General features: G+C 35.1%; 1 protein-coding gene across 8 annotated transcripts in view; it reads right to left on the reverse strand.

The window, feature by feature from the left end:
• The window catches only part of LOC142987420 (uncharacterized), a 199,714-nt gene that overhangs the window by 103,284 nt on the left and 71,415 nt on the right, over positions 1 to 25,015 (reverse strand). Inside the window, exon 1 of one of the 8 annotated variants that reach the window (XM_076136172.1) lies at positions 3,348 to 3,604. The exons of the other annotated variants lie outside the window; for them this stretch is intronic. The gene's annotated coding sequence lies outside the window, so the exon portion shown is untranslated. Of the gene's footprint in view, positions 1 to 3,347; positions 3,605 to 25,015 lie in introns of those variants that run through there. 8 annotated transcript variants of the gene reach the window in all.

The following is a 25,015-nucleotide window of genomic DNA, read 5'->3' on the forward strand; positions in this document are numbered from 1 at the left end:
TATATTCTATGTAAATTATGGTTATGGCTTGTTTTCTATTAGGTTCGTATGAAATATGTTGAAATAATACATTCACTAATTCATCTTTAGGTTAATCGAAACCTGTAAAATACTGGAGGTAAAAAAAATAGGACTCATTTATATCTCAGTTGAAGCCTAGGAATACGTATCGATTACAGCACTTAAAAAATTATACAAAAAGTAATACATCAACCATACAATTTAACAAAATTTGATTTTGCCTTTTCGATATAGGCATCGTATTTCCACTTTCAAAAGGGGCATACAATCGCTTAGAATGATGTTTTCATAGATAAATGTTTGGTAGTGAATGTTTTCCGGCAGTACATCTGTCGTTGAGTGGCCGGACACCCTCGTAATGTTCCCAATGTTCCCAGCGCCGCGGGACATAAGCCGCCGATATCCGAGCCGCCCCGGGGCTTTGTAAACAGACGTTTAAATATATCCCTCAAGATGAAGAAATATGAATATTGCTTGTTTTATCGACACTTCCTATTATATCTTATTCCTTTATTTTATTTTACAGACGTCGGATTATTGTACCTACTCAATTTAGATGATACAAATGTAAAATAAATAGGTACAAATGTAATATATTCAGAAATAATACAGAGCTTTGACTAGTCAAAGTAAACCATTTTCTAACAAGACTACATTATCTGTCTTTTTAAAATGAAATTATATACGAATTTATACAAACTTCTAACACACGAACTATAATAAACATCACATAATTTCAAAGAAGAATTCTACAAAAATCAGTCAAAGCAACATTTTGTCGATATTCAACCAAAATATTTTTGTCAAATGCGACATTTGCACACAACATAACACAAGGCAGGCACCGCTGTAATTGATTTATTATATTCCCCCTTTGTGTGGCAACAGGCAACACGTACAAAATTAAGTCTGTTACATTGTAAATGTTTTACTAGAAGCGGCAACCTTGATTGTCATAATTACGACGCTATTTCGGTGACATTATACGTACTTCGAAATATCGACTAAAACATACTGGGCTGTATTGCGTGTAAAGTAACAACGGATTGCCTGTTTTAGTAGAAAAAAGTATAATAGTATGAATGCCGTTAGCGGTAGTTTTATGACGCATAACTTTTTTGAAGCTAAAATCATTTGAACTAAGCTAAGGCCTTTAATTTTGAAGCAAGCGAAAGAATCTATGTTTTCCTATTTAAGAAATACAGTGTAACTTAAAAATTTGTTCGTAAACTACGTAATAGATGACTTTGTTAGTAATACTATACTTGTATTAAATAAGCCACGACGACGTAACTTAAGCGAGGTTCAAATTAAAGCGTCGCGGCGCTAATAGTAGCTCAAACTACTTAAACGATAGGTATTCTTTACATAAAGACTTAAAGCCTCTGGACTGTGGGCGGAAGTTAATAAACTTTACGCAGGATTAAATCATAAGAATACATGTTAAATCGGCACTAAAAATACCTACTTATTTCATAATATTCACGTCAGTTTACTTTCTGACTAAAAGTTAATAGCATCGTCCATATATATTGCGTAAAAACGCATCACCTTCCTTTGCGTCGCGCAGTTGAGTAAAGTGAGAAAATAATACATATTTAGAAAAGTTGCTATGCTTAGTATTGTAAAATGCATTAAAATACCTACAAGCAAGACGAGCTTCACGGCCATATTTTAGGTGTCTTATCTAGTTGAGTTATATCACGTTCTATGCGATAAGGGACGTTCCACCCCACGTATTCGCGATCTCGACAGATTACTAGCCCGGAGGGTGGATTATTTCAACTAATTATCGAATTGTCTACGGCACGCATGATTCATCCCCTATTTTATTACTTATTCGTTCCGATTGGGGGCGAGTTTCGTGGAAGATGACTCATCTCTTTAGTTCTCGACAGTCGCGATGTGGAATTGATCCGGGTTGCTGCCAATATCTAACGTAGTAGTAATAGGATTTAGATGTACGTGTGTAATGGAAGGCCTTGCGGAGAAACAGTATTTTTTGTAGATACTTTTTTCTAAACATATTTTGGAATAAAAATCAAATATACGGTACGGTACGGTAAAATATACGGTACCAAACGGGTAGCTATTTCGTTGCTATGTACCTTTATGCATCTTATTAATAAAAAACACGGCTTTTACATAGTTTATTTTTACATCAACAGCACTTTAGATTCCAGACTAACTTCACAACGTTGTACTAGCACAAAAGACGAATAATTATATTATTTTAATACATCTACATCGTACCTACCTTAAATAACAAATATTACACAACTGTAAATCATAAAAATCTCCCCACTTAATAAACCAAAAACCAAAATTTCCCATTTAACCCTCAAACGCTTATTACCAAATAACACCGGTGAAAAACGTCAACGTAACAGTTGCTAGTTGTTGAAAAATAACTATAAATAGCGGTTACAAAAAGTTCTCAACATTTCGTCGCGGCCGTCAACACACTGCAGTGCCTTATGGCTTTCATTTCTCTTTTAAGAATACCCGCGTATTATGTTTTAAGTTTTAAAATGGATTTTATTATAACGAAAGTTGTCTCATTCGTTTTGTAATTTTGCGATTGAATAACGTTTGGAATACGTTATTGGTATTAAATTTAAAACGATTAAATAAAATTAAACGTAGGTTTCTTTACAATTTGGTTAAGATAAAACTATTTGCCCATTTCGTTGTGGAAGGAACAGGACTCGACACAGACACGGAGGAAGTACTCGACACACTTTCATGATTTTTGCGGCAGTACACTCTAAAGTATAATATAAAGAACATTACTTAAAGAACATTGTACATCCACAACCTACACTCGGCATAGAAACACAGAACACAAAAGGTAGAAAAGGAAAAGACCTCTTCAGGCTCAGACGTAATTCTCAATGAATATATGTACGTCCAAGTATCGCCGTGAACTTGAGACCCTACTTAGTTACAGAACATTTAAATTCTCTTGAATATGTAATCTTCACTAATCCTAAACATTGTACGCAGTATACGTAACCATTTTTATGAATATTTAAAATTATTTTACGTAATTCCATTCTTATATAACGGTTTATACATAAAGGTAACAAAGAAAAAATGTTTAAGACTCCTAAGTAGCCTCATTGAGCACGTATCGATTTTATTACTCATGAATACGAACTCCAATTAAACTAAATACGTCCACAACAAAAGGTAACTTTGTCACACTTTAAAACAAGGAAAATGAACGTTAAACGTTTGTATAAAATGCTAATAAAAGTGTGTCAGCAGTAAAACACGAGTAAACAAAATATCAACCACTTGTATCTATTAACGTATCAACTTACATCACAAATGACACGGCGACAAGAGAAATCCCCAGCTTATCTGACAACACACAGATAACAAAATCCAGTCACCACAATAAGTAAATCATTGCACTATGTCAATATAATAAACACTGTTATTTATCACGGCGTTAATCACACGTTATTCGGTTATCGATAACGCAACGAAACGTCACTGCAGGTGCGGGGTTAGCTACGCGCTACGCTAGTGCTACGGTCTACGCGCGTAGAGGTGCTACGGCCAGCGATGACGACGCCTGCCGACGAACTGCGTCGGGTGGCGCGCCGATGTCTCGCGCATGCGCGTCACCCCTGCGTAGGGGATGGATTCGCATAGTCGTATCATTCTCGATAGGTAAGTTATAATATTCGAAGGAAAATAGTGTAGGGAAAAAATGTAACGACATAAAGTGTATTGGAATGAGATTGGTGCAGGTTGATCGCCGAACACGTTTGCGTCGGGGCAAATTTAATTTTATTAATCAAACGCAAACAGTTACTCGGAATAGAATACGTTTACCGCTTCCAATATTGGGAACGAATTTAATATTGTATACATGACCGCAGTAATTAAAAACAAAACCATTTTAGAAATTGGTTTAAATTTTAATATAAATTGTATGGGTAACGAGGAAAGGGAGCACACAGCTTAGACTTGGAGTAATTACACTGTAGACGCTACAAATCAGGCTGGTTGTCAGAACGACAGTGTTTATAGTGAAAACATAGTAATATCGCGGGCAAACAGAGCCAAGACCCTGTTAGTCATCGCCCCTCACTATGAACGCGAACATATTTACCTTACGTTATTACATTTAGGGCTCTTTCTGCGTTTGCGATTCCGGTACAATCGTTTTATTATGATGCAGTATTAAACGTATGAATTATGTTGAGCATAATAAACGAGGAATTAGTTATTTATAGATAACCTTTGTATGTGACTGAGAACTAATTTATATTCCATATAAAAATAAAGAAATACAAAATTGTATATTAGAATACTAGATTATTTTATAATGAGTTTAATATCGTTAATTAGTAACCTATATGTCGAAATAAAAGCTTATATTTAGCTATGCAGCCTCTACCTGCAAAACCATCTAATATACTTAATTTCTGCTACTTTCCGTAACTGCAAGCAAGCTTCATTTTACACCACGTAATTCTACCTGAAAGTCGCACCATAATGCACACTTGCACGGTGTCGTGTAAGCTAGATATATTTCCGCGTACGGAATTTCGGACGACAATTTAACCGTATTTGGTCGCGGTAACAATGTGTCGCGGAATGCAACACGGGGCGAAACTAGATGGATGCTTGGCTATAAAACTTAAAAAGTGTACAAATGCAAAAAGAAAAAGTAGCTACCACATGCGGTTCCGCTTGCGCGTAATTTGGATATAGATTTTGAAAAATTGAGTTCCCTATTATTTGTTTCTATGGTAAATTTGCATTAAATTGTATGTGTTTATTTTTCTGTTACATATTTACAGCCTATTATCACTTTATGTAATTCCGTATGTGTAACTTCCTTTATCCAAATTCTCATGAAAAATTATTTTAGTTGTTTAGAATACATAACTGAGAAACATTACAAATTGGTTCGGATTTCGTATAGTTACGAACAAAAACCGTACCTCTGTCACATTTCCAAACTAATTTCTATACCTCTAAATAAACACAAAATAAAAGTTTGTTCTCGCAGTTACCATGCATCCAAAAAATCACGCGGTGCAGCTATTTTAATGCTTTTAAGTAAAACCAATGCCAAAAACTGTTAGAGCTTTGTATACACATCGGTGCTCAGAACTATACAAGCAATTTAGGTGAAAAAATGAACAATTTCGTACAACAGTAACGCCTGCGGCTGTCATTGATACAGTCGGATCTAGTTCTGGTAAAACGTTTCGACCGTTCAAAATATTTTATGGATGTACGTTTTATTTTAGAATATCACGTACCAAAGCGATAGCGAGAGGTGTAACTGAAGTTTATATTTTGACAGCTGTATATTTTATCCATATATACAAAACTAATATTATAAATGCTTAAGACTGTGTATGTCTGTGAAGCTAATCGCTAAAAGCTAGATCGCTGAACTAATTTTAATTAGTTAAGTATGAAGATCTCAATCCAAATCATAATAGTATACCACGTTTTTGTTTTAAATATAACCCATAAGCAGTTGAAATGGAGACGAAACTATGATCATGTATTGTGTGGAGCAGGGAAAGTCAACCAATAAGAAGAAAAATCGCATTAACAATATGTTCGATTCAAACTGCTAATCAGTTTTTATGTATGTACAAACAAATTACGTCCCTCACTCCAGTAAACAGTACCTAAATAAAATCTAGGTTATATTTCCTAGAAGGTACGTGAACTAGGTTTCATGTTAGGAGGTCAACGACTTCGCTAGCGGAGAAAACCGTCGCACACACGTAATATAAGTTTCTTAACATAAAATCTTAATGGGAACTAAAACTCAGGAAACAGCATTTTAAATCAACAATAATCTATTGAAATTATAACTTTAAAGCATATTACGCCTTTATTATATGATACGATAAGGGTTTTATTGCGAATGCGCATTTTAAATGCGCCGAAACGTCAGGCTTTCCGAGGTAAAATGCGTGTTCGCGTTAATTCTTATTATATTCATATACATATATGCAATAATCTATTAAAGTATTAATTTGTAGGGCAAAGTATAATTATGTTCTCTCGGTGAAAAATAGTATTGTGCACTCTGCAATCCTACTCCAATCAGTAACTGTGTTTCAACGAAAAATCTCTTCAATTCGTGTGTCTTTTTAACGTACAAGGAAGAAAAACAAACACACATCCATGTTACATGATATCTACATGGTTAGTCTATTTTTATCTTAATGACATAAGGACTTTCCCTATTAAAGATGTTTTCGTAATTTGATTGGTTAGCTAATTAGTACGTAATGATCTCAAAAATACGATATCAATTAACCAATACGTTGTTATGAGAGTCTAAATAAACATTTATGTAGGAAATATATTCTTGAACCAAATTAGATTGCGTGTTAAGTTGCCGAGTTTTCCTGAGGTGATTAGGGAACCAAGTCGTGAGGTGGGTGTACATTGGAGCTCCTTTTTGTAATGCTTTAATGAATAGTCTAAGGTTTGTTTGATAAAGTTTAACATGTGCGTATATTACTTTGAATTTGAAGGTATACTATATGTTTCTTATAAGATAAAGACACTATAAGTAGGTAGTCTTTTTCAGTAATTTAAAATATCAATCTAGTAGGTACTATGATAATCTGAAATTGTCAAATCGAATCTTCTAATTCGTTTTGATTGTAACAAAATATGTATTAATGTTACATGTCTTTCTAGTTTCCAAAAATAAAAGTTACTAGGCGCTCTAATATGAAACAGCCTTAATACATTTTAACCTAAATTCGTCCACTTTTTATAAGTTGGTCGAACGAGCATAATTTGTATCGAGAGCCGAACAGAAATCGACTCTAAAGAGTGGATTTATTCGCCGGTTTATTCCCAAGCCAGTTCTTTATCTCCTTGACATTTCTAGGCCGTATCGCAGCTTTTAATTCTCAAATGTCCTTTGTGAATTTTTGCTGTTCTTCCATAATAATGAACTGCAGTAGGTCGCGGCAGCCTTTTGAAATGTTTCATTTGGAAAAATGCGCTCTCTCGTTACTGCACTAACTGTTAATGAATATAGCACTTTATTAAATGATATTTTAATGTTTTCTGCTTTTGAATTGCGGATTTAATTGTCACGTTTATTAATTTGAGGCTGTGACGTGAATAAGTGAGTTTGTTTTGTTTTTAATTGAAAAAACTATATGAGCAGTGCCGCGATTCTCTACCACTATCGAGAACCGGCTAGCTATCGAATTATTTTGTATGAAAATCTGATCAACGCCTCTAGCAGGGACCGTAGGAATTATTTTTGCAGTAAATAATAAATGTCAAACTCTTTTCAAGAGTGAATTATTAAAAGCGTAGGTCACATATGAAAATCGTAGAATTTGTTGTCTCTTGACTACTACTCTACTGCCTCTTAGGTAAAAAATCGAGAAGAAACTTTCGAGATCACCGAATTTTCTATTAAGCATCACGATTTTCTATAAAAAAATATGGACGTATGACTTTTATTCACCGCCAAATGCACACAGTTCCTAATACCGGTATATTTTCGCGTTCGTCAAAGCGTGAACAAAGCGTATTTTTCGTATTGTTTCTAGCGGTTGCACGACGGTCGCGCTTCACGTTCAATCGGGAACGTCACATCCACCTTTTTGTTTGCATAACATTCGGACAGGATACCGTCAAAGCCAGGATACGACCCCTATTTTATACTGGTTTTACAAGCCAGCCAAAGGAAGGCAGAGTTGGTTTTGATATGTGGGAAAAGTTGTTTTTTTTTTTTCTTTTATGTTTGAACGTGTATTGAAGGTGTCCGGGTTTTCAATGTTTTTGTAATGTCAATTGATTTTGCTTTGATGTGAATTTGACTTTTAATGACTTTCAACTCTTACACTATATACATATATGTGTACTCATTCACTATTACATATAGGTAACTTAAGAATATTTCGTCTCGGTACAACTTAGTATTTTAAAGTAACAGTCATTACTATACTACCTTGCCCTTTTGACTACCCGTCACGATCACCAGCTGACACAATTTCCAAACATTCAATAGATAATACGTTATCGCCGGATTTGTATAATATGTTTTACAATACAAGACAGTAAAGTTTATATCTTTATACAGTTACCATACATAAGTATAGACAAGGATGAGTTATGACCGGTCGCCGTCTGTCGGTACCATGAATACCACGTTTTATTTTCGTCACATTTTATATTTTACCGTTGTTTTACTATTATATCAAGGCTTTACGCTTTATAGCTTAACTCGTGAACGCTTTTTAGTGGGCTTCCTTACATTTTACAAAAGATGTTGTGAAGTTTCGTACAAGTTTCGCGTTGTAACTCACGGACTAGGTTAGGGTCGCTAATGGACAGTGAAATATGAACCTCCTTGTTTATTAATGATGTTTTCATTTAAATAACTTGCTAGAATAATTAGTGTCTGGGTATCACGTATTTTTTTACAACGTAAAAGGTATCGTATGTGTTAGTTCAGGTTATGTATAAATTATAATAAATAGAAGAAGTCAGTCAAATAAATTTCTTAGGGATCACACTAGATCAACACCTAAATTGGAAAGATCATCTCCATAAAATAAATAAAAAAATCTCAAGCTACTGCTACGTAATATCCATATTAATCGAAACTACATCTATTTCTATAGCTATGTCTGCTTATTTCGGTTATGTTTATCCGCTACTGACATACGGTGTAATATACTGGGCAAATTCCACCAGCATACAGTCGACATTTGTTTTGCAAAAAAAATGTTTAAGAATTATATATAATATTCAACCCACTGAGTCCCTTAGAACTGTATTTAAAGATAAGGGTTTACTTACACTTACAGGAATATATATAATAGAATTATGTCTATTTGTAAAAGGTAATACTGAAATATTTAATTTTAAGTCTAACACGAGAACAAACATATGAAATAAATATAAATACAATATAAATTTGCCTATCATAAATAATGTTATATACCATAAGAGTACTTATATCACAGCTATTCGCGTCTTTAATCACCTTCCTGTGAGCATCAAAAGCTTAAACGGAAAGATGTTCAAAAATACTCTGAAGAGATGGCTAGTGTCAAATGTATTTTATACCCTTCGTGAGGTTTTCGAAACTGAAACAGTTTAAATAGTGTGTAACTTATTATAGTAATACAAAATATTATATTATATAAGATATAATAATAAGTAAATGTACCGGGTACCCCTAAAAATTTGCAACACCCGAAATGGGTAACTGTTGAAACTATTATTATAATAATGTAACAACTATTGTACACAGTTTTTATGATGCAATAAATATATGTCTATGTCTATGTCTATAGCTATCGTTGTTCTAAACTTCTTAAAAATTTATTCAGTGGTTTCCGACAAACATCCAAACTTTCCTATCTACAATATTAGATAGATAAATACCATTAGAATAACAACATAGATTACAAATCACACACATTAAATAATGTGCTATTAATAAGATTTATTCCAACAAAAAACTGAGATCATCAAAGCAAAAAATCAAATAGAATACACCAAAATAAAATCACAAAAATAAATCTAAACGAAGGTTAATCGTAACATAATCGTTGATAACTAAGAGGATTTTATGCCTCTTAATATTTCATCGAATTTCAACATCGCAAGTTTGCCTTTGAGATTGACGTTTGAACGAACACTTAATTTAAAAGTGATTCTTTCGTCTCTTAGCAATTTTCCGATAGGAAACAATATCCTCTTTTAATGGATGGCTTATTAAGTCTCATCTTACGCGAATGTTACATTACTTTGTTGACTAAATTGTAAGGTTGTGTAGTTAACGTTTTATTAAACTTTTGTATAAATAATTTGGCCACGAATGAAGATGTTCCTTCGTTACAAATATTTCTCTGTCTTTTATCATCTGCAATAGATTGACATTGGTCAACGATGATGATGTATAATAACTAAGTATGTTACTCGTGATCACGAAGTCAGGGTTTCTGATTATGACAATACAAGGAACTATATTACGAAATACATTTCGAGAAGCAGCCTAGAATTTCCTACGGAATAAGAAAAATATGAGTGTCCAGTACCCAGCAAATGGTTTTCCTTATGCTGCTTGAAAATGCAGATTCACCTTTTGGGATAAGAAGTAAACCTATTCAATGCGATTATAAAAGAAGGATGTAGGTGTTCCATCGCTGCAAGGTATTCGAAGATAGTATGCTAGATCCCACAAAAACTTATCGATTTCTCACCAACGCCAGTAAAATAAAGTATCGAGAGTCGAATAATCGAGTGTATCGCCAGTATCGATACTATCATTCACGTCACGAATACCGTTCTTGGAAGTTGGGAACTGAATTCCTTTTCACGTACTATAACGGTTTTTCAACTTTATTAACGTTTGTGTCGCGCGAATTGAAACGATTTTTGTTAAATGGTAATTAAATTTTGCGGAGTCAACATTTGCTAAAAATAATGGTTTGGAGTCTATTTTATTAAATGTGTTATTTGTTTTATCAGAAGCACAAATATTTTGTGATTTCCAAACGAATTTTAATTTTAATCCCTGCTTTAAACGTGAAAAATCAACACGAGTATAATATAATTTGTGTTATCAAAATGATTCTGTAATTTTGTTTCAACTAAAGCCTCATTTCCCGCATATTATTTTGGAAATGTCATCATTTTCGACCCTCACCACAAAATGACAAGAAATAAATTTCATGGCTGGCATTCGCTTGATTATTTGTCGAATTTACGGACGGTTTCGGCGAAATTCAGGACCCGGACAAGCCAGGAATTAAATAGTAACGCACCAATGAGTTTTGTTTTTATATAGCTGGCTTCCTAATTGGAATATTTTGAGAATAATATCGCGTTTGTTGCCCAGCGTTGTTATTGGGCACATCAGAATGAATCTTTTATTTTTTTACACTTATTGTGTAGCACATAAAATATATGGAAAGTTCAAAGTGAGTGTGGATATTTGTATTAATTAGGACGTATCGGATTAGACGGATCTGCACTCTAATTATGGCTCACAACGGTTAGTAGTTTAGTCATGCATTATTATAATATAAAAATGCAATTTATTTACATTCCGTGGTGTATTATACTTAATAATCCGATTTAATTTTACAAGCGATCCGTTAGGGTTGTTCGGAACTTAATATTTCTTTTATGTATAATACACCTATGAGTATACTTCTTTCAGTACAATTTTCACCACACCATTCGCGACCTCTAAGAAAATAAAGCGCCGAAACTTTAGGTACAACTCCGTTATCGGAGAAAACATTACAAAATATCAGTACTGCGGTTTTAACTAAGACGCATACATATAGACAAATAAATAGTCAGGGGACGAAACCTCTTGTTTCTAATACGTACGCAGTGACAATCAATCAACGAGCGAAAGGCAAAAGTTATTCATACAATAAATCAAGACAAGTTCCACTACAATCAACGTAAGTGATTTGCAATAAACAACTCCAATTTGTAGAGGTAGTTCAAAGTAGCCAAGTTTTGATTAAAGTTTCGATATCGGTGACTTCAAATACTTTGCGCTACAGTACAGTGCAAGTAACTTTACTTCGGAATTCACTGACTTCAAATATTTCTATAATAATACAACAGTTTCAAAGTAAGACATCAAGATTGTTTGCAGGATGTTGCTCTATTATTCCCGCTTTACCAAAATATTCGTGGTGTTTTGATAAGTCAACAGAGTAACATTAGATAGCATTGAAAGTTTGACATTTTCGCCTAAAGACCAAATAAACAGGCGGAAATAAAACGGATACTTTAGGAGGCTAGATAGATCATCCAAAAACATAGTCGGAGAACGAAAGTTAATAATGAAACTCAATGCCTATCCGTAGTACAAACACCTAACTAACTATAAAGCATTTTAGCGAACAAATATCAAGATGAAATAAACTCGCAGGCACTTTCACAGGTATCTGACTACTCGAACACTGAAAATCCAATTAACTAACAATAAAATTGCACAAGTTTGTTCTAAAACAAGTAAAAAGTAAGAAAATAAAACGCACGGGTGAATCTACGTGTATTTCCATTCTACTCGTTATCGAATCTTTAAAGGAAGGTATAAAAGTTGGATTCCGTGCGAGTATCGGGTGAGTAAGTGAAGCGCTAAAAACTATCGGATTTAGAGGGAGGCGGGCGTTGGACGATGAAATTACACAGACTGCCAACTAGAGAATTTTATTATACGCTAAAATATGCGAATAGAGAAGAGATCTAGTTGTAAGAGCAATGTTGCATTGGAAGTTTTTTTTTATCAGATTATAACTTTCGCTGGAGGGTTTGTATAAAGGTTCTATAAATTCTGTTCCGTCGATTTGCTATACATGATCCTGTGTAATAGAGACTTTATTATTTAATCGATGTTTAACCTTACAGTTACTAAGCGTGTAAACAGAAGCACGTTTCTCTATACTCGGTATTAACGAGTATCGTGAATGTCATGTATAATGTACTGCAAAAATAGTTCCTACGGCTATTGCTAGCGGCGCTGATCAGATTTTCACACCAAATTTCTTGATAGCTAGCCGGTTATCGAAAGTCGACAGTGGTAGTTAATCGGACAACTGTACATTAACTTCATCTGACAAACTCTTTTTTACGCCCTTTTTTACTCAAAAACGCATTAGTTATTTCATACTGCTCATAAGAAATAAAACTAGAATGTTATAAGGAACGCAGATCTAGCGTTTTTACTGCTCCAAATGTATTTAGAACGCAACACACAAAGTAATAATCTCGTAGTGTCTGCAGTAGTCAAGCGGCACGACATTCGGAATTCGTTCATTTGGGGAGACACTTCCACGCAACTACTGCAACCCTGGTATGTAATGCACAATTTCTTTTATATTCTCTGCTTTTATATACGCTTGACTTTCTTGAACATATCTAAAGAATACATATCTAAAGAATATTCTTTAGATATGTTCAAGAAAGCGAAAAGTCATGATTTTATTAATTGATTAATATTAATCAATGAATTAAATCATGACTTTTCGGTTTAGCTTAAGTACATTTTCCTCATTTTTTTTCAATTTGTATTAAGTTTGTTACTGGTAGCAAAATTTGTAAATCATTAGTGACATAAAACTCATTTGAATCACACAAGACGTCTTTTGAAATCCCTAACACAACAACAAGCACCAATATTTTGGAAAAAAAAACGCTAATTCGTAGGTTATTTACTAGACATGTGATTAATTATATCCTAATAAAAAAGCCTTTTCAACTAACTTTGGCTACTAATGATAACTGATTACCTAAATAAATACCTAGTAGTTTTACGTGACCTAACCTCAGCAGTTGCATACATATGAACAATTTGTTATTCATAACACAAGTATGAATTGCGACGATACCGGCGAAACTTGGAGAAGTCGAGTCTGTTTGCCGAAGATATAAACTAGTTCGTGCTCCTATTGAGTTTTAATTTATTGTTGTTTAACATAATGTGAATGTGATTGCTCTTGTTTGTCTTGTTTTGTATAACATTATTTTACCGTTATACGGTGACACATACTTGTTCGTCCTTAGAATTCTTCAAAGGACTTAGAATACACTTCAATTATTTATTTTCATACATATGTATATATATATATATGTATAATATAGAGCCTTTTTCCCAAAGAGGTAGGCAGAGACCAAAGAACGCCACTTGGTATGATCATTATTTATTTTCATAAATTGTGATCTTAACGAATAGCATAGGTAGTGATACATTAAAAAAGAAAATCGCTCGTTCAATATGCATTTGGTATTATAGTTTCATTGTACTTATATTTAACTTATTGTTTTTGCAATCGATATCTTTTACCATTTTTCGCGGGCGTCCTACTGCTGAACAAAGAAAGCTTCTCTCGTAGATATTCAAAATCCTTACTGGCGATTCAAGATAGGTATTCTAGGATAACTTCAACAAAAACACTTTCGAAATCCGGAAAAAATATTCAAATAACGGCTGTTTACTTTCAAACGTTCTTCCATAGTCCTGCATACTTATCAGTTGAGAATCTAAACAACTAAACAAGGAATCGATGTAGCAGGCGCCGGGCGGGCGTCGACCGCGGCCCGCTGCGATGCCGATAATATCACCACTGAACCACTTCATTTGCATACAGAAATGTGCAATACAAGCCAGTGAGGCTTCGGTTATTTCACGATAGATGCTTAGAAACTTCTGCAACTGGTGATATTCGTGTGGTGATTATCTGAAGTGAAAAAAATTTGAAGTTTCAAAGTTTTTACATAATGAAAATCATTGTAATTGAGAGTTTTTTAACCTAATGAAAATCTAATATCTATGTGTCTATCTATATAATCTATCTATATGATATGAGCTAATATATTAGCTCATATCATTATACGACTTATTTGCAGTGGCCGAAACGTCAAGCAAAATAATGACAGATCGCTTAGATTTTTATGTTATATTTAGTAACAAGACGCGAAATTTTAGAGCTTAACGTTTTTGCAATTGAAAAGAATAATATATTATGCAGCAGCCAAACTTAAAGTAAGACATTGATATATTTCGATAAAAAGATTCAAATCGAGACTTCATCTAGAAAAAAAACATATATTTAAATCTGCTTCTACGCTGCTTTGTTGCGAGTCTTAGCTAAATCTCTTCGTCTAAAGAAAGCCTTTGAGTTATGTTCCTCAATAGCTAAGCCCTTTAGAACGCAACTTAGTAAATGACAAGCATCGCACAAAGATCGTGATGTTACTGCAGCTCCCAGCTCATTACCATACAGAAATAGCGATATCTTTCTAACGATTCCTTTCTCTGAATAGTAGCCTATCGACGTACAGTTAGCAGCAAAAGACAGCATGAGCACAGTCAAAAATTTGCCAAAGATTCATTACGTCATTAGATTTTTTTTACGTACATTTAATTTGTGCGTATAATTAATAAGGTGTAACTGAATCGCATTTAATTAAGGTTTCTATATTGGACTTGTATAGGCGGAGTATAAGCTAAACCGCTGCATTCCGTTGGTTATAATTATAGTGTTTTGCTCTATAATATAGCACGACGGTTCATCGATGTTGTTACGAACCTCATCAAAACGTCGACAAACAAAGCTAAAAACAAAAGCTTGTTATAATGCGTGATCAATTTACTAATCTCCATAAAATAAATTAACACTACATATTATAAAATAAAGTTAATTCGCGCCAAAATCTACTAAACGGCTTTCATGGGGTTATACCTATAGATAGAGTTTTTCGAAGTTTTGGATATATCATTTGTTAAGGTTAACCCGGTGTAACCCAGGGAGAACCGCTAGTGCCTAATATGCATTTCGAGGACACTGTTCAATTAATGGCATGTTTATAATCAATCAAAAATATTCTGTTCAATGTCTCTCGTTGACGACTGTACTTCACCCCTAAGCGTTTCGAACATGATTGTGCAATCGATGGGAGGCCGGCGACCGCGGCTAAAAGATCTTATCCTGCACCACTCGAGTATTAGCGTGCTGTTCCACGCCGAACTAAAATGCTTTTATATTACGTTTTAAAGATATTAACTTGCATTTCAATGCTTCAAACCTTAAAGGCCGTTTTAAAGTATGTTATTCAAAATCTATACCTAATATTGTGATAGAGAATAAGCTTTTCACATTAAACCTTTCAGCAACCAGAATCGAACAGAAAGAAATGTACATATTTATATGTATTTTTCCCTTTCGAAAAGCAATGGGTCCGATAGTAAAATTATAAATAAACCAAACAAAAAACAATGTACTTTTCAACCAATACAAAACAACGCATTTCATGCCATTAATGGAATTAAACTTAATCACGTAAGGTTTCATCCAAAAACCAATAACTCTGACCCTTCAATCTGATCACCCAGTCTAGGTCAACGACCTCTCCCTAGTCCAACAAAATCTTGAACAAAAAACACACCGTATACAGCGCCCTAGATGCCGATAAAATTGTAATCTACAAGAAGTCTGTGGGGATGTTGTAATTTCCTCTGTTCTGACGTCGTGACGTCACGGCCTAGACGTCTAGCCTTCCTACATGTCCTGGCGATGAATAACGGGAGAATACATGACCTAATAACTAAGTATAATGTTTAAGATATTGTATGCGTTGAGTTAAATTGTATGTTTATGGTTTTGTGGAGCTGCTTATTAGTGTAACAATGTTGCAAAATAAACTAAGGCTGAGCTTTATGTTTGTATAACAATTCGTGAATTTAAAACATCCCGCGGTCTTGTAGGATAAAATGTATGGATGTGAATGAAACAAGAAAAGTTTGTAAGGAACGTAGCAAGTGGCTGCTTACCACATAGAAAAAGGCGTGATTTGTTTATGTAGACAATTATTTGCAACGTGCAAACCATAATAACACAAAAATTAAGTCTACAAGTATCCTAAGGAAAAATACGTGGGTAGTAAACCCAATCTTCTTAACTGTCATAAAGCAAGAGGTATTTTTCCAACAATAGCGAATGATTTAATCAGAGCAAACGATTCGGCACAGAGGAATAAAGACAAAAATAGAACAAACATCACGAAGCCTCATACAGAACTGTCATCCGTAACTCCATTATCTTGTAACAAAAATATCTCGCGACAGCCCTGCCTCAATTAATCGTCATTACACCCTTCACAGTACGTCACCGGTGACGTCACGACCCCCGCTCTAATTACACCGTGTTCGCAACCTAACCACACGCCAGAGTGCATTAATCCCGTGATAATTAAATGGTTTTTTCACAACGGTGTCATGCGCGGCCTTTGAAAGAATTGCAACTATGTATATAGGGATGCTTAAGTTGGAAACTTTTGCGGCTGGTTTATTTTAAACAATGGCCCGTGATTCAATGGTGTGGTGCAGACGTCGCTTTGTCATTACGAGATTTTAAAATGCATTCAAAACATTTTTAAGATTCGAGATACGTTTCTATTGTGATACTTCTGCGATGCTTAAATGTCATTTTTTATATCTACTTAATGGGGCTCCACCTACTTGAATGTAAACATCAGATTTTTTTTTGTAATGAATGCCTTAAGCTTTATCTAAAATGCTTAGATCTAAGTTCTTTAAGCCACACGGAGGCCTCTAAGGGCCAGGCCACACGAGCAGTGCGGCGTCGCAATGTTCTTACGGCGCCGTTGCGGCACCGCAACAGGCTCAGCTTGGCTTGCCCAGTTAACGACAGTCTACAATAAACAATGGATCGAAATATATAAACAACTGAGCGGCGCGGCGGCGCCGCTGCGGCATCACACTGCTTGCACCCCTCCCCGCCTCGTCTGCCTCGCGCCGTTGTCCGGTGCGCCTGCGGTGCGGCGCCGGAGCGGTGCCGGACGTACCGTATGGCATACCATACATTTTTATATGTAGGAAACCGTTGCGGCACCGCACAGGCGCCGTACCGGAGCCGTACCGCACCGTGTGGCCTGGCCCTAATTCTGCCTAGCAACTGCAATCTTACGACAAAACAAGCAACGATGATATTCCATACCCTCCCAAAGTGAAGACGCTCTACCCAAATACCACTAAACTGTTCGTATACTTAGGAATCTTAGTCCATTGAACTTGTCTAACATAATAATTGCTCTACAGCACTAGAATCAACAAGCGAGGATCTCGATCCCCAAACAATAACACGGGTTCAACGAACAATACAACAATTATATTCTCTATCAGATTGAAACAGTATGTCGATCAGAATTTGCATGAACGCACCAATAACTTACAATCAGTGTTTGAGACACGACGCAATTAATCGGAGCCAATCTGCTACAACCTAATGAACTCTGGACCACATTCTGTTTGCCGAGCGTATTTTAATTCACCATCTCTATACGAACATAGAATAGCATAGAACGTGAAAATGAGACTGGAATTCCCAGCGCAAAAGCGTCGCAATTTTCTAGCTACATTTTATTCTGCGACAAAAAGGTAAGTGTAAATTGTCGAGCTAAACGTAAACACTTTTCGAAATTAATTGTTCACAGTTATTTATTAGCGAACTACATCAAATGTTTATCGCCACGCTTGGGTCTATTAATCATAAAATAATTTAGAATTATGACTGCCGCTATTACTTCATTAATTTTAATCGATTGTAGCAGGCCTCAAATCGCCCACGATACCAAACCCTCTACCAAGAAAGCTTTGTAAATTCTCCATTGAGCTTTTAAACGAACGAAAAGCGATAGAATCACATCGATAGTGCGGTATCGTAATATCATGGTAGTGGTGCCAAGAACCCTTGTTGGCGAAGTCGTGACACACATTCGACTAAACTGCGCCCACGCCAATATTAATTAAAGAAAACTAAACTCTATAGGCTTACAATAAGGTTGAGAAATGTATTGATAGTGATTCGTTATCGTGCAAGCCTCTCTTTCCCCCTTTAAGGTTACGCATAAAGCGGCACCCCACTTCATTAAGTGTTCGACGACCTTAGCGATTAACTTTGGAGATTTACTTTTATAGAGACGTGAAGCCACATACGTTACGGTAGCCTTATGAAATTGTTTCGGCACATTCGTGAGTAAACCAACTGTTATTAGGGCAGTAAACCTTCTAATAGGTAGTTCTTGTCGGGAATAATCACGCATAACAAAGAACTAGTTCTGCAGTGGGTTAAACTGTTTGCTAACTGTACTATGACCGAAATGCGGTATATGGATTTAGTTCGCATATGAATCTGTAACAACAATGCAAAGTTATGCAGTTTTTAAACATTTGAGCACTATTAAAGTTCGTTTAATCCATGAACATCGCTTAAAGAACTTACTCATTCTAGCCTCCCCCAAGAGTTTCATCACACGTAAGTTTATCAAAAGAAAATTTCAAATAAAATATGCACAGTCCGTTCTTAGTTTTAAGAGCGGTTTAAAAGACCCACGTGAGGGAATATTGGGGGAGGTTCGAGATAGAGGTCAAGGAACCAGACAGTGGGGGAGAAGTCTGCAAAGGTAACTAACACTACTTAATATATTTTGTACAACTTTATGGTATTTCAGTTTAATTTATACTCGACGCTGGACGAATACTCTGGCCCCCTGTAAAAGACTTTACTAAAATTCTCCCTTTAAATACTTTCATACTAATATTATACATGCGAAAGTTTACTTTCATAGGATTTCATAAATAAAGCACAGTCTATACACAGGACATTCATCCATTGACAGGACATTGAAAGCGCTATTAGTTTCTAGAACGGATACACACTACAATTTTTTACTTTAGAGAAGAAAACTAGGAATAATCAACGGACCCTATAGAATGACAACCTTTCACACGAAACAGTAATCTAGTCCGCGCAGTGTATTAATATAGGACATGTCAAAACACTTTCTAATGCACCACACGTGCCGTCAAAGACCTTCGTCCACGGTGACCGACGGCGACGTTCATTATACGACAAGGAACACCCATGAACTTCGACGCGCCACTCAACCGACCTTAGCCCTAAGCTGTTTGTATTCTTACATAATATATGCTATCTTTGCGAAACTCGTTCACCGACCACGATCGATTTAATAACCCGACCGCGGCATACTTTATTAACATTTTTTAACTTTAATTTCCCTACGGTAGGGACACATACGATTGCTTTTTTCTTTCAAACTTTATGAAACTTTTGATTGTACTTTAAAGCAATACCTTGGAGCGATATTGAAGTTTTCTTTTGTCTCGAGTGCTCCCGCAATGTTGTATCTTGGAAGCATTGATCGTTTGTATAATTTTCAATCGCACAGCAGACAAAGATAGTCTACTTCGAGTAGTCTGTAAGCAAAAGTATTGATTTTGAAGAATGTTGTTGCAGTACTCAAGTACTATAAGAACATTATTAAATGGAAATAAATTTTGAGTTACACGGGCTCTATAAAACACGATAAAAATTACAGTACCCCAACGTGATATTCTTGTTAGTTAGATTTTTGTCCGGTTAACGTTTACTAAGGATGGTAAAACTATGTCTCTATCAAGTCTACACGAGACAGTGTGTTTATGAAACCGATTACCCTCTAGCATTCCGTTTGCCAGTTGACTATAAATCAAGTATCGCCGGAAGATTGCATGCATAATTGCATCCACTCATAGCCGTGGAGAGAAAATGTCTGCCTTCGAATTAATAGCATTCTGCTAGTGATGACAGAAAGATTAAAGGATATTGCTTATGTGTCGATTAACAGTCTAGATATTAAACATTAAAGAATATTTCAATTCAGTATAATTACTTATTTAATCAATAGCAACTTACTTTATACAACATATTAGATTACGCTAAACGACGTTATTTTAAAGCTATTTTAAAGTTTACTTCCGATTTTAATTGCTTACTAAGATAAATCCTAAACAGAGGCGCGATTCTCTACATTCGGTACTATCGAGTAACAACAGTTTGACATTTGAAATGTACTGGAAAAATAGGTTCAACGGCGCCCGCTAGAGACGCTGATCAAATTTCCATACATAGTTTTTCGATAGATAGCGATAGTAGTAGAGAATCGCGCTACAGGTTGAAGCACTTACGCACGTACTTATAACATATCAATTAAAGAATAAAAAGTCCCTATTTACGAATAGAACGCTTTTACACTATACAAAGAAAACACAAACGACTTTGAGAATACCAAAGTTCATTATATCAGAGAACGCTAAAGCATTCAATTCTTTGACAGAACCGTAATTATTTTCACTTAGCCTTCTATTATTTATTCAAGTATACTTTAAATATTTTTCTATAATCACTGTGTGAGTCTAGTACCTATACAGCCAGACATTAATAAATGCTTGTTAGTTGGCAATTGGCAAATGTCTTTGAAATTATTTAGAGGTTGCTTTGCGGAGTAATAGGTCACAAGTATTGTAGGACTTTGTTCACATGCGGGGTTTTAGGCTTAACTGTAGTATTTAATTATAAAGTCTTCGTTTTAGTTGGTTTAATGTGGTAGTGTTCTTCGGGCAATGAGTATATTTATGATCAGTGATCAGCAGCGCAATTCCCTACAGATTTGCAAGATTTGATCAGCGAGATTGACATTTAGAATATGTTGCAGAAATAGTTCCTACGGCGCCCACTGGAGGCGCTGGTATTGGTATTTATAAAAAAAAATCAATTGGTGTCTAAGACTTGATAGTTTTTTCGACTCGGTTGATACCGAGAAGAGATCGATAAACGCAATTATGTGTTTACCTAGATTCGCTGAATGTTTTGAAGCTGATTATATTAGCCAGAATCACAAGCTACAGTCTGCTTATGATTATGACTAGTGCATTTGTTCAGCAAGTATAGTGTGGTAGAATCTTATGCACAATAGTACCCCGAAAAAAAGTTGCCAAACTATATTTATAGCGACCGCCGACTAGCTCAGACATTTCCCATGCATATTCCAATGCATTGAATATCTGTCGTCGTATTTCAAAAACTTCAAGGATAAATATGGCACAAGTTTTATAAGGACTTTGTTCACATGCGGGGTTTTAGGCTTAACTGTAGTATTTAATTATAAAGTCTTCGTTTTAGTTGGTTTAATGTGGTAGTGTTCTTCGGGCAATGAGTATATTTATGATCAGTGATCAGCAGCGCAATTCCCTACAGATTTGCAAGATTTGATCAGCGAGATTGACATTTAGAATATGTTGCAGAAATAGTTCCTACGGCGCCCACTGGAGGCGCTGGTATTGGTATTTTATAATAATAAATCGATTGGTGTCTAAGACTTGATAGTTTTTTCGACTTGATTGATATCGAGAATAAATCAGTTAAGGCAATGTGTTTACCTAGATTCAATAGACGTTTTGACGTTGGTTATATTAGACATAAACAGAAGCTGCAGTCTACTTATGATTATGTGTAGTGCGTTTGTTCAGCAAGTATAGTGTGGTAGAATCTTATGCACGATAGTAGCCCGAAAAAGCTTGCCAAACTATATTTATAGCGAACGCCGACTAGCTCAGACATTTCCCATGCATATTCGCCAATGCATTGAATATCTGTCGTCGTATTTCAAAAACTTCAAGGATAAATATGGCACAAGTTTTATAAGGACTAACTTGGTTAGCCTATGATATTGTGGGGGCAATATTTTAAAGGTTTTTTTGTTTAACTGGCTAGTTTCCAACACCAGTTAGATTTATGATATGTAACTTTTAAAGCTGTGTCCTGACAAACCGTAATACTTCGCCGTTGGATGCAGACCAAATGCTCAAAGCGGTTTACGTCGGTTATAACAGTCATTCGTCATTTAAATGCTCTTTTGTGTATTCAAATAAGAAGGTATACTGTGTTTGGATACCTATTAACTGTTTTAGTGCTAGGTTGCTCTGTAGTAATGTGATTTAAAATGTGTAAATTTTAGGGCGAATTATATTATTATATATCCCAAATATGTATGTTACTTATGTAATAAAAGCAAACATTTGATGTTTGGGTTTTCTAGTTACACTTCATACTATATTCACGCCAAAATTGCTATGATTCTGATAAAATTTGGTAAGATGGCTTATAATCAGGATTAACACATAGCATACTTTTTGTACATCAATGAAGCCGCAGGCATAAACTAGTAACTTATATTTACTAACAAAAGTCCCAATACCCACATAAATAATAATAGTGAGGATTAAAAACGACCACCAAAACACATATTTACATTTTCCTCGTAAAATGCCAAAAATGTCTATCATACTTACACAAGCATAAGTTACGGGTATCAAACAAGGTGTACATTCTGTTACGCGGGTTCGCGTATAACAGGTGGGTATGACGTCATGATTTCCCACGGGAGGCGCCCACGCACCGAGCGAAAGAAATCGTTCAAAATGCTTAGCTGCGGACGTGACGGGTATGTAAATGATGGCCTTTATTTATGCTCATTACTGAATGATGACGGATTGGGATTTTGACTAATTAAGACCGTAGAGGGTCAATAATATTGCTTAATATACCGTAGTGTAGAATTCTTGGCTGATTCTACTGTGCCTTTTTATAGGTTTTGTATAAGGTGACGTTCAATTTGGGCCTAAGGGTGGGCCCTATATTCCTCGATATTCATTATAGCTCTCACAGACTTTGCAGAAATCGATATGAATTCAAAATTGTAAAGATTGCAATGTTTTGTTTTTGAAATCGTTAGCACATTACTACGAGTATATGCCAGCTACTTCACACAAAACTTTAAGGAATTGTACACTAACCTATTTACATGAAACACCCATGAATCACTTCTACCTATAGGAGAAATCCTCATAAAAAAGAGAACTTTGATTTATAATACGAATATGTCGTTTTTTAATGCACAATACAGTGTTTATTATTTACAATTCACAACTTCAATAGTAAAAAAGAAAGCGCTATGTTGATACCTGGAAACCGATTTTGGCAAGCATACCTTCTCAACAATAAAGCTCAATTTAAGTCTAACAAAAAGCTAGACTAGCTTACTATTCTAGATGAAACCAGTTTAGTAAACACCGCCGTGATAAGTCTCAAGTGGTCAATTTGATATCACAAAGCCGTGTGCCCCGCGTTTTAGATATGATTAGATATAACGATATACTGCAATAGAAACACTTCACATTGGCACGGTTTCACCACTAAAATACAGTTTATTTATTTTAGACGATATTGTTGAAATATCTGTAGTTGAAACTAGATGGTTTTTGGTAGTTACACTTGGTTTATAAAATACGATTGAAATATGCATTTTGATCAATAATCCTTGTGTGAAAAACATTTCCCTATAGGTATCATTTGAAGTTTTGAAATTTTACGCTGTCAACTGCCTTATAATAGACCTAGACGTAGGCATAGAAATAATTATTTCAATTCAGAAATTCTGTAAATTAGCAAACTATATAATAGTATTATGAATTGAAAGATAAATTATTAACTTTGAACTATGACAGACTTTATTAATATCAACTAAAGTAGATTTATATAATATCAAATTATTAACCTTATTACGAAACTGCCCTAGCCCTCAAATTGTCGCTGTAACCATAGCAACCGATACAAATTACGACGGTTACCAATATCGCTAGGATATCATGGTACGGGAGCAGCATATGAACTTGGCACGCACGTCGCGCCAAGTGCTACCATCGTGGCGAACTATTTTGTAGAAATTGTCTATATCACAATACATTTTTCACACAAGTTATGAGATTTTACTGGATTTCGTATAATACTTGAACAATAAGAAAAGATAAAAATATTGATGTAGGAAATTCAAAGCAAACTCGGAGAAGGTTAAAAAAATCACTCGTACTTTCTTTTCAGATATTTAAAATACATATATATCTTACAGCTAAATAAACCCAGTGCTGTATATTAAGATTCCAATTATTAACAACATTAAATATTCAGATCTAATGTCTACGAATTTATAATTTTGAAACTATCCCTCCTATTCATCCAATGAAGTCCCTTATTGCACCTATAAATAAATAAATAAATAAATATGTGGATTTGCCTTCTGACACAACAAATTCACTTTAACGTTGACAATCATAACATGCATGCAGATTGATGTAAAGTCAAAGTAATTACAACCATCCGAAAGCTCTTCGTCAAAGCTACAGTACAGCTAAAGTATTAATAAACAGTTGAAACACAGCATAATTTAATCAATAAACCAAGAAACCAAACCAAAAATTGCAAGCAAAACAAACAAGAAATTGAATTTTAATCTCAAGAAACGTTGCATTTGAAAGCTGTGGCTTGTTGGAACTGAGCTCGGGGCTAATGGAATTATTCGTGTGATCGCTTACAGGGAAATCACTTAATTTCTCCCCTCTCTTCGTTGAAGGCAGCCGATGGTACTGTGACGATTTGATAACCGTGTTTTGTTATCTGTTACTGACTTGTGTCTGAGCCCTTTGTACCTTTGAGAGAGTTGATAAAGTTATTGATGTGATTGTGGAAGACTGTTCTTACGTCAAGCCGATTTTGTGGTCGATAAACCTGCCAAA

Source organism: Anticarsia gemmatalis, chromosome 1 (assembly GCF_050436995.1).
Source record: "Anticarsia gemmatalis isolate Benzon Research Colony breed Stoneville strain chromosome 1, ilAntGemm2 primary, whole genome shotgun sequence".
Classification (NCBI taxonomy): domain Eukaryota; kingdom Metazoa; phylum Arthropoda; class Insecta; order Lepidoptera; family Erebidae; genus Anticarsia; species Anticarsia gemmatalis.